This window comes from Pristiophorus japonicus, chromosome 16 (assembly GCF_044704955.1).
Source record: "Pristiophorus japonicus isolate sPriJap1 chromosome 16, sPriJap1.hap1, whole genome shotgun sequence".
Lineage (NCBI taxonomy): Eukaryota > Metazoa > Chordata > Chondrichthyes > Pristiophoridae > Pristiophorus > Pristiophorus japonicus.
Genome location: NC_091992.1, coordinates 55,449,876 through 55,464,234, shown reverse-complemented (window position 1 = coordinate 55,464,234; position 14,359 = coordinate 55,449,876). Strand labels below are relative to the sequence as shown.

General features: G+C 50.9%; 1 protein-coding gene across 1 annotated transcript in view; it reads left to right on the top strand.

Annotated features, from left to right (window-relative positions):
• The window catches only part of LOC139227050 (ras-like protein family member 10B), a 196,809-nt gene that overhangs the window by 144,632 nt on the left and 37,818 nt on the right, over positions 1-14,359 (top strand). The gene's annotated exons all lie outside the window — the stretch shown is intronic.

Here is a 14,359-nt window from a genome sequence, read left to right as displayed (position 1 = left end):
GGGCAAATGCATGGCAGATGAAGTATAATGTGGATAAATGTGAGGTTATCCACTTTGGTGGTAAAAACAGAGAGACAGACTATTATCTGAATGGTGACAGATTAGGAAAAGGGGAGGTGCAATGAGACCTGGGTGTCATGGTACATCAGTCATTGAAGGTTGGCATGCAGGTATACAGAAGGCGGTTAAGAAAGCAAATGGCATGTTGGCCTTCATAGCGAGGGGTTTTGAGTACAGGGGCAAGGAGGTGTTACTACAGTCGTACAGGGCCTTGGTGAGGCCACACCTGGAGTATTGTGCACAGTTTTGGTCTCCTAACTTGAGGAAGGACATTCTTGCTATTGAGGGAGTGCAGCGAAGGTTCACCAGACTGATTCCCGGGATGGCGGGACTGACATATCAAGAAAGATTGGATCAACTGGACTTGTATTCACTGGAGTTCAGAAGAATGAGAGGGAATCTCATAGAAACATTTAAAATTCTGATGGGTTTAGACAGGTTAGATGCAGGAAGAATGTTCCCAATGTTGGGGAAGTCCAGAACCAGGGGTCACAGTCTAAGGATAAGGGGTAAGCCATTTAGGACCGAGTTGAGGAGAAACTTCTTCACCCAGAGAGTGGTGAACCTGTAGAATTGTTTAATTGTTGAGGCGAATTCACTAAATATGTTGAAAAAGGAGTTAGATGTAGTCCTTACTACTTGGGGGATCAAGGGGTATGGCGAGAAAACAGGAATGGGGTACTGAAGTTGCATGTTCAGCCATGAACTCATTGAATGGCGGTGCAGGCTCAAAGGGCCGAATGGCCTACTCCTGCACCTATTTTCTATGTTTCTATGTTTCTCTATTTTTCTATGTTTCTCCTTGCTGGAGGGTGCAGGACACTCCCAGCTCTGCTCAGCTGCATGCAGACGCTGAGCCTCGCGGCCATCCAGAAAGAGGGCGATCTTGGAGGCGCAGGAAGATCTGTAGGAGGCTCCGACAGGTTTTGTGAGTGCGATGTCTGCAAATGTTTGTAGAATGGAGGAGTCCATCTCCAACATGAGCACCACCGTGTCGCAGGTGATGGTGACTGTACGCTCTTCCATGGAAAGGATGGCCACCTGCTTAGAGCAACTAAGGTGCCACTCACAGGAGCACATGCTCTCTGTGGAGAATAGATGGCAGAAGCTCATAAACCTCCTGTATAAGATAGATGTCAGTGTATACATGGGTCCTTATGGCCCCACTGATGTGCAGCAAAGTGCTCTCCAGCTCCTTGTTAGCAGGAAGTGCGAGTGACACATGAGAGGGATGACAGTGAGAGGGGAGAGGGAAGTGGGGGCCTCCTCTCAATGTGCTTACACTTCTCCCCCGTTGCCTCCCCCTCAGTCAGAGCCCCAGATGCCTCCTCAGATCGCGATGACTGAGTCCGCCCCTGCACAGTCACAGGAGGAGCAAACTTTGGCGAAACCATGAGAGGCTCCAAAACCCAGAGGGCGTCCACCACAAGTGTCTAAACAGTCGCAGGAGGGAGGTGAACAGGCTGCCTCTACCTCTGCTGAAGCCACAGGGGTAGCACCTCGTAGATGTACACGGAAGAGAAAGAAGACACACAAGTAGTTTCACAAGGATAGCCACTTGGGTGTTTTAGTCAATGTTAATGGCAAGAATCCATTAATATATTGTCAACCATTAAAATCTTTACTTTTCAACACTTTTGGACTCATGGACTCATTTGTGCACCTTTGGAAGTGGTTTAGTGAGATGCAGTGAATGGTGAGACATAACGGAACCTCCAGCAATGGTGGTCAATATGAAAGGAATGGCTTGGTTATTGTAGGGATCCTTTATGGTGTTTCTTTGGGGTGGTGCCAACCTGGCACAGAATGTGGCATCCATATGGGTGCACAGCATAAATTTATGTAAATCTGGACATCCTGGTAGCAATGTTCTGGGGTGCTTATGCCCTCTGTCCTGTACAGCATCAGGTGGTTGCAGAGAAGGTTGGTGTTGTTGTTGGTGCTGCTGGTGTGCATGATGCTGTTGGTGTTAGGGCTCATCGTGGCCTGATTCTGAGGACCAAGGTGAGACAGTATAAACAGCACCCATGCTGATGGAATAGATGGCAGGTCAAGTAGAGTTGACAGAAGCGATCTGTCAATGGTGAGAGAGGTTCTTCTAATGAGATGACACTGGATGGAGACATTGCTGGAAAAATTCGCAGCTTGCAGAAAGTTAAATCTGTGCTGGCAATGTAGTCAGCAACTGCTTCTGCCTGAGGAAAGTGAGGTGGGAGCTTTTATAGTACACTTGAAGCTGTCATGTAATCAGCTGGAGCAATGGCCACTCCACTCCCGCCTCAGGCTGACAGATGTGGTTCCTGAGCTGCGTGAATCCGTGGCCATGTAGGGAAATTTGAAATGTAGGGGAAAAGGTGCTTACGTGTCTGACAACAAGGCGACAGTGATTTGAATTAGGTCGCCCACCTCTGTCGTTCAGGTCACTGCTGCTCCAGCAAACACTCCCGAGGGAAAGGCGCCTGGGGGAGGGGTGACGGCGGGTTCCTGATCCGCTCCAACTTTTTTCAAATTGCCCACCCAACCCGTCTCCGATCAGGCTATGTGCCCAACTCTTGCCCAACGAATGTCGTTCAAACTCTTACGCCTGATAAAAGCAGGCACCTAGCCTACTTTTACCAGTGTAAGATATTTTAAACATAGAAAAATTAAATGAAATCACTCATTTTTATATTAAAAATCCTGTCCATTAAGGTAAGTTTATTTTTTAACCCTATTAAATCACATTTACTAAAAATTCCAAAAATAATTTTTTTATCTAAGACATTTAATTACATTCAATTTCAATTGATTTTAAATATGTGAGGTGTTGTTTTGATTTATTGTATTGTGTTTCTTGTTTTAGGGGGTATTCTCATAGTACAGGTGGACCGTCCGAAATCCGGAAACCTCAGGACCGAAGCCGTTCCAGATTTTAGGTATTTCCGGATTTTGGAACGTCTTTCCGACGTCCCGAAACCGGAAATGCCCGGGCTGAGATAAGGGGGTGGGGTGGGGGTGGGGGGCGAGGTAAGGGGGGGGGATGAGGGAAGGAGTGGGGGGAACGAGGGAAGGAGTGGGGGGGGGGGTTTCGAGGGAAGGAGTGGGGGAGACGAGGGAAGGAGCCGAGGGAGGTACGAGGGAAGGAGTGGGGGGAGACGAGGGAAGGAGACGGGGGAGGTACGAGGGAAGGAGTGGGGGGGGGAACGAGGGAAGGAGTGGGGAGGAACGAGGGAAGGAGTGGGGGGAAACAAGGGAAGGAGTGGGGGGAAACAAGGGAAGGAATGGGGGGGGGAATGAGAGAAGGAGTGGGGGGGGGGACGAGGGAAGGAGTGTGGGGTCCGTCGGGTGGCGGAGTCTGGGGCGTGGGGGGGTCAATAGTTCCGGATTCGGCAGCGTCGGCTGCGGGTTAGGGGTCATGGGTTGGTGGCCAGGAAAAACCTGCATCGAAGACCTGCAAAAAAGGTAAGTAAAAGTTTTTATTTTTTAATTCTATTTAAGCGGTTAATTCGGTTTAAAAAATGTCCAAAAAAATGTCTGGATTCCGGACAACCCCGCCACGGATTGACCTGGTGTCCAGACTCCGGAACATTCTGAATTTCGGAACTCTGGATTTCGGACGCTATAATGGGAGCACGTACAAACAGAGTTCCCATTATTATCAATGAGGATACTGCATAGTGATTGGTGGTCCAGGCCCATGTGATTCCAGGGTATGTTTACGTATCTGGAAGATGTTCCCGTACGCTGCACAGCGAATGAAGGCCTCCGACCGGAATCCTACCTTCCTCCGGGACCACCAGGTATTTTCGTAAATTTTTTTCGAGTCGGTGGCGTTCGTCCGCAGGAAGCCTTCGACCGCAATTTCCCCCCATTAAGTGAAACAGATAGGGTAGATTGCGAGAAACTATTCCCGCTGGTTGGGGATTCTAGGACTAGGGAGCACAGTCTAAACATTAGAGCCAGACCTTTGAGGAGTGAAATTAGAAAACACTTCTACACACAAAGGGTGGTAGAAGTTTGGAACTCTCTTCCGCAAACAACAATTGATGTGAGATCAGTTGTTAAGTTTAAATCTGAGATTGATAGATTTTTGTTAACCAGAGGTATTAAGGGATATGGGCCAAAGGCAGGGATATAAGATAAGTCATAGATCAGCCATGATCTCACCGGAAGGCGGAACAGGCTCGAGGGGCTAATTGGCCTTCTCCTGTTCCTATGTTCCTATAAATCAAAGGTTTAGGGCCCGAATTTGATGAAGGCCCCCGCCCGCCCAAGTGCCACCCAAAGGACCGCCAATGGCCACCGAGGTACCTGACTGTACTTTGGGCGGGGTTTTCATCAAAAAGGTCCTCAAAGGGTGGCGGGCAACAAATGAGGGACTTAGGCTGCCAATCTGTGCGGCGGGAGTTCTCATTCTCGGCGGCAGAGGTGCTTGCCGCCCAAGTGCCGCCGAGGATGGAGTCGGGTCCACGGAGGGTCGAAGACCTGCAAAGAAAAAGCATTAAAAAAAAACCTTTGGAACACCTTCAGGGGACCCCTAGGTAAGTCCCTGTAAAGAAAAACATTTAAAAATGTTTACTCACCTTTTTTTTCAGCTCTTCATACTCGCCGTCGGGGACAGGTCAGCCTCCTCGCAGCAGTACACCTCCATTCTGGCACCGACTCCCGCTGACTCCCTCCTGCACCAATCTGGCATCTCGAGCGGGCGGAAATCCACTTAAGCCACTTGGCCGTCCACTGACATCAATGGGCGGTTCCCGGCGGCTCTCCCTTCCCACCTGCTCCAGACCACCTCGAAACTGGCACTGGGCGGAACCCGAGGAGGAATGTTGGTGGCAGCGGGTGGCAATGAGTGGCAGTGGGCGGCAGTCGGTGGCAGTGAGCGGCAGTGGGCAGGAAGTGGGTGGCAGTGGATGGCAGCGGGCAGGGAGTGGGCGGCAGTGGCAGGGAGTGGGCGGCAGCGGGCGGCAGTGGGCAGGGAATGGGCAGCAGTGGGCAGGGAGTATACGGGAGTGGGCAGCAGTGGGCGGCTGTGGGCGGGGAGTGGGTGGCAGTGGGCGGGGAGTGGCGGGGAGTGGGCGGGCAGTGGGCGGCAGTGGGCGGCAGTGGGCGGGGAGTGGGCGGCAGTGGACGGGGAGTGGGCGGCAGTGGGCGGGGAGTGGGCGGCAGTGGGCGGGGAGTGGGCGGGGAGTGGCGGGGAGTGGGCGGGGAGTGGGCGGCAGTGGGCGGGGTGTCGGCGGCAGTGGACGGGCAGTGGGCGGCGGTGGGCGGGGAGTGGGCGGCAGTGGGCGGCAGTGGGCGGGGTGTGGGCGGCAGTGGGCGGGGAGTGGGCGGGGAGTGGGTGGCAGTGGGCGGGGAGTGGGCGGGCAGTGGGCGTCAGTGGGCGGCAGTGGGTGGGGAGTGGGCGGGCAGTGGGCGGGGTGTGGGCGGCAGTGGGCGGCAGTGGGCAGCAGTGGGCGGGGTGTGGGCGGCAGTGGGCGGCAGTGGGCGGGGAGTGGGCGGCAGTGGGCGGCAGTGGGCGGGGAGTGGGCGGCAGTGGGCGGGGTGTGGGCGGCAGTGGGCGGGGAGTGGGCGGGGAGTGGGCAGCTGTGGGCGGGGAGTGGGCAGCAGTGGGCGGGGAGTGGGCAGCAGTGGGAGGGGTGTGGGCAGCAGTGGGCGGGGTGTGGGCGGGGAGTGGGCGGGGAGTGGGCGGCAGTGGGCGGGGAGTGGGCGGGCAGTGGGCGGGGAGTGGGCGGCAGTGGGCGGGGAGTGGGCGGGCAGTGGGCGGCAGTGGGCGGGGAGTAGGCGGCAGTGGGCGGGGAGTGGGCGGCAGTGGGCGGGGAGTGGGCGGGCAGTGGGCGGCAGTGGGCGGGGAGTAGGCGGCAGTGGGCGGCAGTGGGCGGGCAGTGGGCGGCAGTGGGCGGGGAGTGGGCGGGCAGTGGGCGGCAGTGGGCGGGGAGTGGGCGGCAGTGGGCGGGGAGTGGGCGGCAGTGGGCGGGGAGTGGGCGGGGAGTGGGCGGCAGTGGGCGGGAGTGGGCGGGAGTGGGCGGCAGTGGGCGGGGTGTGGGCGGCAGTGGGCGGCAGTGGGCGGGGAATGGGCGGCGGTGGGCTGCAGTGGGCGGGGTGTGGGCAGCAGTGGGCGGGGTGTGGGCGGGGAGTGGGCGGGGAGTGGGCGGCAGTGGGCGGGGAGTGGGCGGCAGTGGGCGGCAGTGGGCGGGGTGTGGGCGGGGTGTGGACGGGGAGTGGGCGGGGAGTGGGCGGGGAGTGGGCGGCAGTGGGCGGGGAGTGGGCGGGCAGTGGGCGGGGAGTGGGCGGCAGTGGGCGGCAGTGGGCGGGGTGTGGGCGGGGAGTGGGCGGGGAGTGGGCGGCAGTGGGCGGGGAGTGGGCGGCGGTGGGCTGCAGTGGGCGGGGTGTGGGCGGCAGTGGGCGGGGAGTGGGCGGGAAGTGGGCGAGGACTGGGCGGCAGTGGGCGGGGAGTGGGCGGGGAGTGGGCGGGAGTGGGAGGCTGTGGGCGGGGAGTGGGTGGCAGTGGGCAGGGAGTGGGTGGCGGTGGGCTGCAGTGGGTTATGAATGCATCAATTTTGGGCCCCTCGTTTTATCTGCAGAAAAATAAACCTGGAAGAGGTCAGAAGGTTATTTAGATTGCTTTTATGCTCGGGACAGAAGTCCTGACTTTTTATTATTAAAATTGATATTTGAAACTTGGCTTTGCATTAATGCTCGATCCAGACGGTATAATTCACACTGTCATTTACTTCTCTCTTTGGAATAAAAGTGCAGTGCCAATTTCCCGCTAGTCACCAGGTCCATGCAGGTGATAGACGTAATATTGAATAGCAGGTTGTCACCTGCCTTCACATTTGTCCCACCCTGTGGGTAAGCTTGTTATAGTTTTACTTTGGTTATGGGCTGCTGTGTCAAATTCTGAGAGGCTGCCCTGGTGCCTTTTGAAATAAGAACATAAGAACATAAGAAATAGGAGCAGGAGTAGGCCATACGGCTCCTTGAGCTTGCTCCGCCATTTAACACGATCATGGCTGATCCGATCATGGACTCAGCTCCACTTCCCTGCCCGCTCCCCATAACCCCTTAATCTATTTTGATTGGCAATTTTGATGTTATCTTTTTATCTTCCTTATATGCTGGTATGACATTTAAAAGGGGAGATTTAATATAGAATGGATAGGAAGGACCCATTTACCTCAGCAGAGGAGTCAATAACCAGGGAGCACAGATTTAGAGTGGTTGGTAGGAGGATTAGAGCGGAGATGAGGAAACATTTCTTTACCCAGAGGGTGGTTGGGGTCTAGAACTCACTGCCTGAAAGGTGGTAGAGGCAGAAACTCTCATCACATTTAAAAAGTACTTAGATATGCACTTAAAGAGCCATCATTATCATCATCATAGGCAGTCCCTCGGAGTCGAGGATGACTTGCTTCCACTCTAAAAGTGAGTTCTCAGGTGACCAAAGAGTCCAATGCGGGACCTACAGTCTCTGTCACAGGTGGGGCAGACAGTGGTTGAAGGAACGGGTGGGTGGGGAGTCTGGGTTGACACACGCTCCTTCCGCTGTTTACGCTTGGTTTCTGCTTGTTTTTGGCGATGAGACTCGAGGTGCTCAGCACCCTCCCGGATGCTCTTCCTCCACTCTGGGTGGTTGTGGACCAGGGATTCTCAGGAGTCGGTGGGGATTTTGCACTTTATCAAGGAGGCTTTGAGGGTGGCCTTGAAGCATTCCCTCTGCCCACCTTTAGCTCGTTTGCCGTGGAGGAGTTCCGAGTAGAGTGCTTGCTTTGGGAGTCTCGTGTCGGGCATGCGGCCCACCCAACGGAGCTAATCAAGCGTGGTCAGTGCTTCGATGTTGGCTTAAAGAGCCATAACCTACAGGGCTATGACCTAGTGCTGGAAGTTAGGATTTGGCTGGGTCGTTCTTTTTCGACCGGCACGGACACGATGGACTGAATGGCCTCCTTCTGTGTCGTAATTTTTCTATGATTCTATGAAAACGGAAGGGAGGCTTGAAAACTGGTTGAGTGCCTTTTGTTCTTCAACTCCCTTCTCAAAGTACTGCTGTATAAGTGCAGGCTCCAAGGGATATATTTCTCATATAAAATCTTTTCTTCAAGCACCAAGTGGCCAAAGTTGACACTTATTAAAGAGAGCTGCTAACGTTTCTTCATCCTTATTTACACTGGTAAGAGAAGTATTGCAATCTAGCCAAATCTGCTATTTTTAATCTTGGTTCTGTTAGCCTTGCTTCCTTCGAAACTTGATATGTAGCTGTCGGTCTTGTAGTTTGTCAGTATATCTCCCACCAGACAGAGATCGGGAGTGTACGCTGGTACCTTGTACTATTTCTAGTATGTACCTCATGGGCCAGTGGTTCATTGTCCACTCTGTGGCCCATTGTCCCTTTGTGAATAAAGTTATATTTTGGTCCATGGGGCCTGAGGGATTGGCTGTGGGAAGCAGATTGTTGCACTGGGAATGAGAAAGTAACATCTGGATATGAGTAATCTTGAATAGTAACGAGCCATTTAAGTGGAGTTGAAATTATGCAGGCGGTAACTGTAGTATTAGCCGAGCAGGGTAACGTTGTCTCATCACTCATATATTATTTGAATTTATATTTTCTCGCAATTTTTAATTGCTTCTTGTACTCCTTTCCTGAAGGCCGTGGGGGTTATTTTGTTGAAAGGGTGAAAACAGGCGCTAAATGGATGCTGTGCTAATAAGACAGGCCTATTTGAAAGTCTGATTTTAGCACAGCATTTTGGTTGAATTTTGGCACAGATAATTGCTGACTATCATAAGTTAAGTGTGCCTGAAGGTGATAAACAGACACCTGCACGTTTAGCACGCAAGCGCTGATGAGACGCAATTTCCGTGGAACAGTATATGTGGGCCCCACACACCCACTTTCACTGGAGGTGGAGAGGGTGCAGGATGGCTCAGAGACCAAGGGAGAGGGCGCACAGGTTCTCGGATGCGGCACTGGAGGTCCTGGTGGAGGAGGTCCAGAGGAGAAGGGAGGTCCTGTACCCGCAGGGGGGGAAGAAGCCCATTTCGCTCTCTGTCCCTCTCTCCTGCAGCAGCTGGTGCTGCTCTGCATGGCCTCATGTCCTCCTCCCATTCCTGCTGCAGATCAACAGGGACCCCGAGCAAAGTGCCCTTGACCAATCACTCCCTTTCTCCTGGTGACTCCTATAAGCTGTCCAGCACTTACTCTTATTCGGTGAATTCCACAGAGAATTTCAGAATAAATGTTGATAGAGTGTCCCAGAAAGTGTCTCGATGTGTTTCAAAAGTCCTCTTCAAATCTCCAGCAGCAAGTGGTGATATGCCTCTAAGTAGCGCTCAAAATCCTCAGCAACGCTGTGTTTACTCCCAATCGGCTGGTCGCTGTTAGGAGAGGGTGTTAGGTCAAGCGCTGGCCACCAAAATGCTGTACAGCCTTGCTAATGAGCGCTGGCAGGCAATTTAAGTGGTAGTCAGCTGCTTGACGATCCTCCGGGTGGCCTATCCTATCGCTGGCTTCAACTACTTTACCAAGATGGTGTCCTGCGCTGAACGTTAGCTAAACCGGCATTTCAGCTTAATACTCCATCCTGGCCATCTCGGAGGCTCTTTATCACCTAAAGTATCAGTGGCAAATCGCTCCTACTGTCTTGTACTAGGTTACAGTTCCTTGGGTGGTGACAATATTAACTCAGCCTTATTACTATTCATGTACGAACCAAGAAAGTGAGTGTCATCTGGCTGACTCACGGTGAGATTAAGAGGACGATTTTGAGGTTAGCAGAACTATGAGGCAACTAAGCTTTCTTTTTTTTTATTCCTTCCTGGAATGTGGGCATTTATTGCCCATCCCTATTGCCCTTGAGAAGGTGGTGGTGAGCCGCTTTCTTGAACCGCTGCAGTCCGTGTGGTGAAGATGCTCCCACAGTGCAGTTAGGGAGGGAGTTCCAGGATTTTGACCCAGTGACGATGACAAAACGGCGATGATATTTCCAAGTCAGCATGGTGTGTGACTTTGAGGAGAACTTGGAGGTGATGCTGTTCCCATGCGCCTGCTGCCCTTGTCCTCTAGGTGGTAGAAGTCAGGGTTTGGGAAGTGCTGTCGAAGAAGCCTCGGCTAGTTGCTGCAGTGCATCTTGTAGGCGATTCACACTGCAGCCACGGTACGCCAGTGGTGGAGGGAGTGAATGTTGAAGGTGATGGATGGGGAGCCAATCAAGTGGGCTGCTTTGTCCTGGATGGTGTCAAGATTCTTTAGTGTTGTTGGAGCTGCACTCATCCAGGCAAGTGAAGAGTATTCCATCACACTCCTGACTTGTGCCTTGTAGATGGTGGAAAGGCTTTGGGAAGTCAGAAGGTGAGACACTCACCACAGAATACCCAGCCTCTGACCTGCTCTTGTAGCCACAGTATTTATGTGGCTGGTCCAGTTAAGTTTCTGGTCAATGGTGACCCTCAGGGAGTTGATGGTTTATGATTTGACGATGATAATGCTGTCGAATGATAAGGGGCGGTGGTTAGACTCTTGCTTGTTGGAGATAGTCATTGCCTGGCACTTGTGTGGCGCAAATGTTACTTGCCACTTAAGCCTGAATGTTGGCCAGGTCTTGCTGCATGCGGGCATGGACTGTTCCATTAACTGAGGAGTTGCGAATGGAACTGAACACTGTGCAGTCATCAGTGAACATTCCCATGATGGAGGGAAGGTGATTGATGAAGCAGCAAGTTGATTGGGCCTAGGACACTGCTCTGAGGAACTCCTGCAGCGATGTCCTGGGGCTGAGATAAATGGCCTCCAACAAATACAACCATCTTCCTTTGTGCGAGGTATGACTCCAGCCAGAGTAGAGTTTTCCCCCTGATTCCCATTGACTTCAGTTTTACTAAGGCTCCTTGATGCCACACTCGGTCAAATGCTGCCTTGATGTCAAGGGCACTCACTGTCACTCACCACTGGCATTCAGCTCTTTTGTCCATGTTTGGACCAAGGCTGTAATGAGATCTGGAGCCGAGTGGTCCTGGCGGAACCCAAACTGGATTACCATGAGTGTAATGCATTTGCTTCATGGGTTCTTTGCTTAAGAATTCATAGCACCACATTGCTATTAAGAACTAGTTGGTTTATTAGCAAAAGGTTTAATGATCACACTGCACATTACCAGTTCATCCACCAGGCTCACAATCACCTGCCTCATCGTGGATTCCCCGAACCCAACTGGCTGGGGTTTTATTGAGCCTTGTGAACATCATGTGACTGGCTAAGCCACTCCCAACTCAAGAGCTCTACAAACCTGTGAGCATACATTACAAATAGGAGGAGGTTATGCTTCAGTTGTATAGAGACTTGGTCAAACCATATCTGGAGTACTGTGTGCAGTTCTGGGCTCTGCAGCTCAGGAAGGATATATTGGAGTGGGTGCAATGCAGATTTACTAGAATCATGCCTTTGCTTAGAGGGTTAAATAATGAGGACAGGTTGCATAGTCTAGGCTTGTATTCCCTTCATTATAGAAGATTAAGGAATGATCTAATCGAGATGTTTAAGATGACAAAGGTTTCAATAGGGTAGATTGGAATCAAAAAACACAAAGACATTAATAAACATGAAGAATGGGCATATAATCGGCAAATGAATTTCAACGCAGATAAATGTGAGGCATTACATTTGGGTAAGAAAAATAAGGAAGTCATATATTACTTGGAAAATCAAAATCAAAATGGGGCAGAGCAGCAAAGGAATCTGGGAGTACAAATACACAAATCATTAAAAGTAGCGATGTGGGTTAGCAAGACCATAACAAAAGCAAACCAAGCACTAGAGTTTATTTCTAGAAGGATAGAATTAAAAACTACAGAAGTTATGCTAATCCAATATGGAACCTTGGTTAGGACCACTGCGCACAGTTCTGGTCGCCATAATATAAAAAGGATATAGAGGCACTGGAAAGGGTACAAAAAAGATTGACAATGATGATACCAGAACTGAGAGGCTATGTCTATCAGAAAATGTCTTTTTTCTCTAGAAAAGGGAAGGCTGAGGAGTGACCAAATAGAGGTTTTAAAATTATGAAAGGTTTTGATCGGGTAGATGCAGAGAAGCTGTTTCCACTTGCGAGCGAAACCAGAACTCGGAGCCATCAATACAAGATAGTCACTAAATCCAGTAGGGAATTCAGGAGAAACTTCTTTACTCAGATTGTGGTTAGAATGTGGAACTCACTACCACAGGCAGTTGTTTAGACGACTAGCATCGATGCATTCAAGGGGAAGCTGGATACATTCATGAAGGAGAAGGGGATAGAAGGATATGTTGATGGGGTTAGGTGAAGTAGGGCGGGAGGATGCCTGTGTGGACCTGTTGGACCGAATGGCCTGTTTCTGTGTTGTAAATATGTTGCAATACTTTGTAATACTTTGAGGTACAGATCAGCCATGATCTAATTAAATTGTGTAGCAGGCTGGAGAGTCTGAATGGCCTACTCCTGTTCCGACATCGTCAGTGAGGAAATGAGACAGGTTTTGGATGGTCTGTGGCCTCTGTAAAAAAACAAGCTCCACAATTCACTACTCCTTTTCTTAAATTATCCAATTGAAGAGCATTACCTTAACTTCCATCACAAGGATTTTTAATTTGTAAACTTACATCCTACACATATTGTCTGGGAATTTATTCAGAGCACGTAGCACTCCGACACAGTGACTTGGGCAGAGGCGTGGCACAAAATCGGCTAAGCGGGACCAGGCCCGAGGAAATCCCCAGCTGCCATCTGCAACGCTCAGTTTTGAATAGGCTCCTACTCAGTAGATGCACTGGATGCTAAACAAACCTTGAACTGACTATCAGATTCCATGCAAGTTCTGGTCACCGCTCTGTTTAAAAATGTTATCTGCACTTCGAGCAAGATAGGAACAGGAATAGGCCATTCAGCATTATGAGCCTGTTCTGCCGTTCAATTAGATCACGGCTGATCTGTATCTTAACTCCTTGGTTCTGTAATCCTTAATACCCTTGCCTAACAAAATCTATCAATCTTAGTTTGTACATTTTCAATTGACCTAGCCTCAGCGGCTTTGTGGGGAGAGAGTTCTCGATTTCCACTACCTGCTTCCTGCCAATAGTTGAATAATGAGATCTATTAAATATTTTGCATAGATTAAGTATAATAGCTACCCGGGGATAAATTGCAAGAAAATAATCTCACTGAAGAGTTGAAATAATGTAATAAGCTGCAGGAGTAGAACGTTAGCAGGTTTATAAAAGCCAGTTAAATCCTTGAAGTAAATGTCTGCCTTGAAATCACTCAGTGGCCAGAATCTTCCCAGCCCTGCGAGTGCGGGTTTGGAGGCGGGCCCGCTGTCAAAATGGCCGTGATTGACAGCGGGGCAGGATCCCGCTCTGAACCCACCCCCGTGTCAGTTTACAAAGTTCCGGGTCAGATTGCGGTTCACAGACCCGACACCAAGCGCTGTGCCAGCCAATTAACATCATTAAGAGGTAGTTTAGAGGTATTTAAATAGAATTTTACCAGGTACTTATCATTTTGCCAATTTTTCAGCAGCTTCCTGTCGCTCGGGCTTCACGTCAGGTAAGTGTGTCGGGTTCTCAATGACTCTCCTTTGCTTTGACTAATTGACAGCTGCAGAAGTTTATAAAACCTACCACTTCACAGCTGTTCACTTTCCAATCTCAGCAGCTGAAGCCTTCAGGATTTGGAAGACACTTCTGAGCTGTACGCAGTTTGAAGGTTTCTGCAGTGAACTCTCTATCCACTGTTACCTCCTTGGAGCAACCTCTCTCACCATTGACAGATCGCTTCTGTCATCTCAACCTCATCCGACATCTATTCCAGCAGCATCAGTGCATTTCTGGAAATTCTCTGTGGAATTCACCTTGGTCCTCAGAATCCCACCATGATCAGCCCCAACACCAGCATCAACAGGCACACCAACAGCACCAACAACAACACCAACCTTTTCTGCAATCACCTGATGCTGCACAGGACACCGGGTATTAGCACGCGACCACATTGTTGCCCGGGACACCAGGGATGGCCTCACCATGGCCAGATTTACTTCACTTGACACTGTACACCCATGATGCGCCAGGTTGGCACTACCCTACAACAGGTCCATAAAGCATCCCTACAATGTCTAACCCATTCCTTTCACACTCATCACCATTGCAGGGGGGTATCCTTGTGTCTTACAGACTGACTGCAAAAGCTTCTACAGATATATGAAGAGAAAAAGATTAGTGAAGACTAATGTAGGTCCCTTGCAGTCAGAATCAGGGGAATTCATAATGGGGAACAAGGAAATGGCA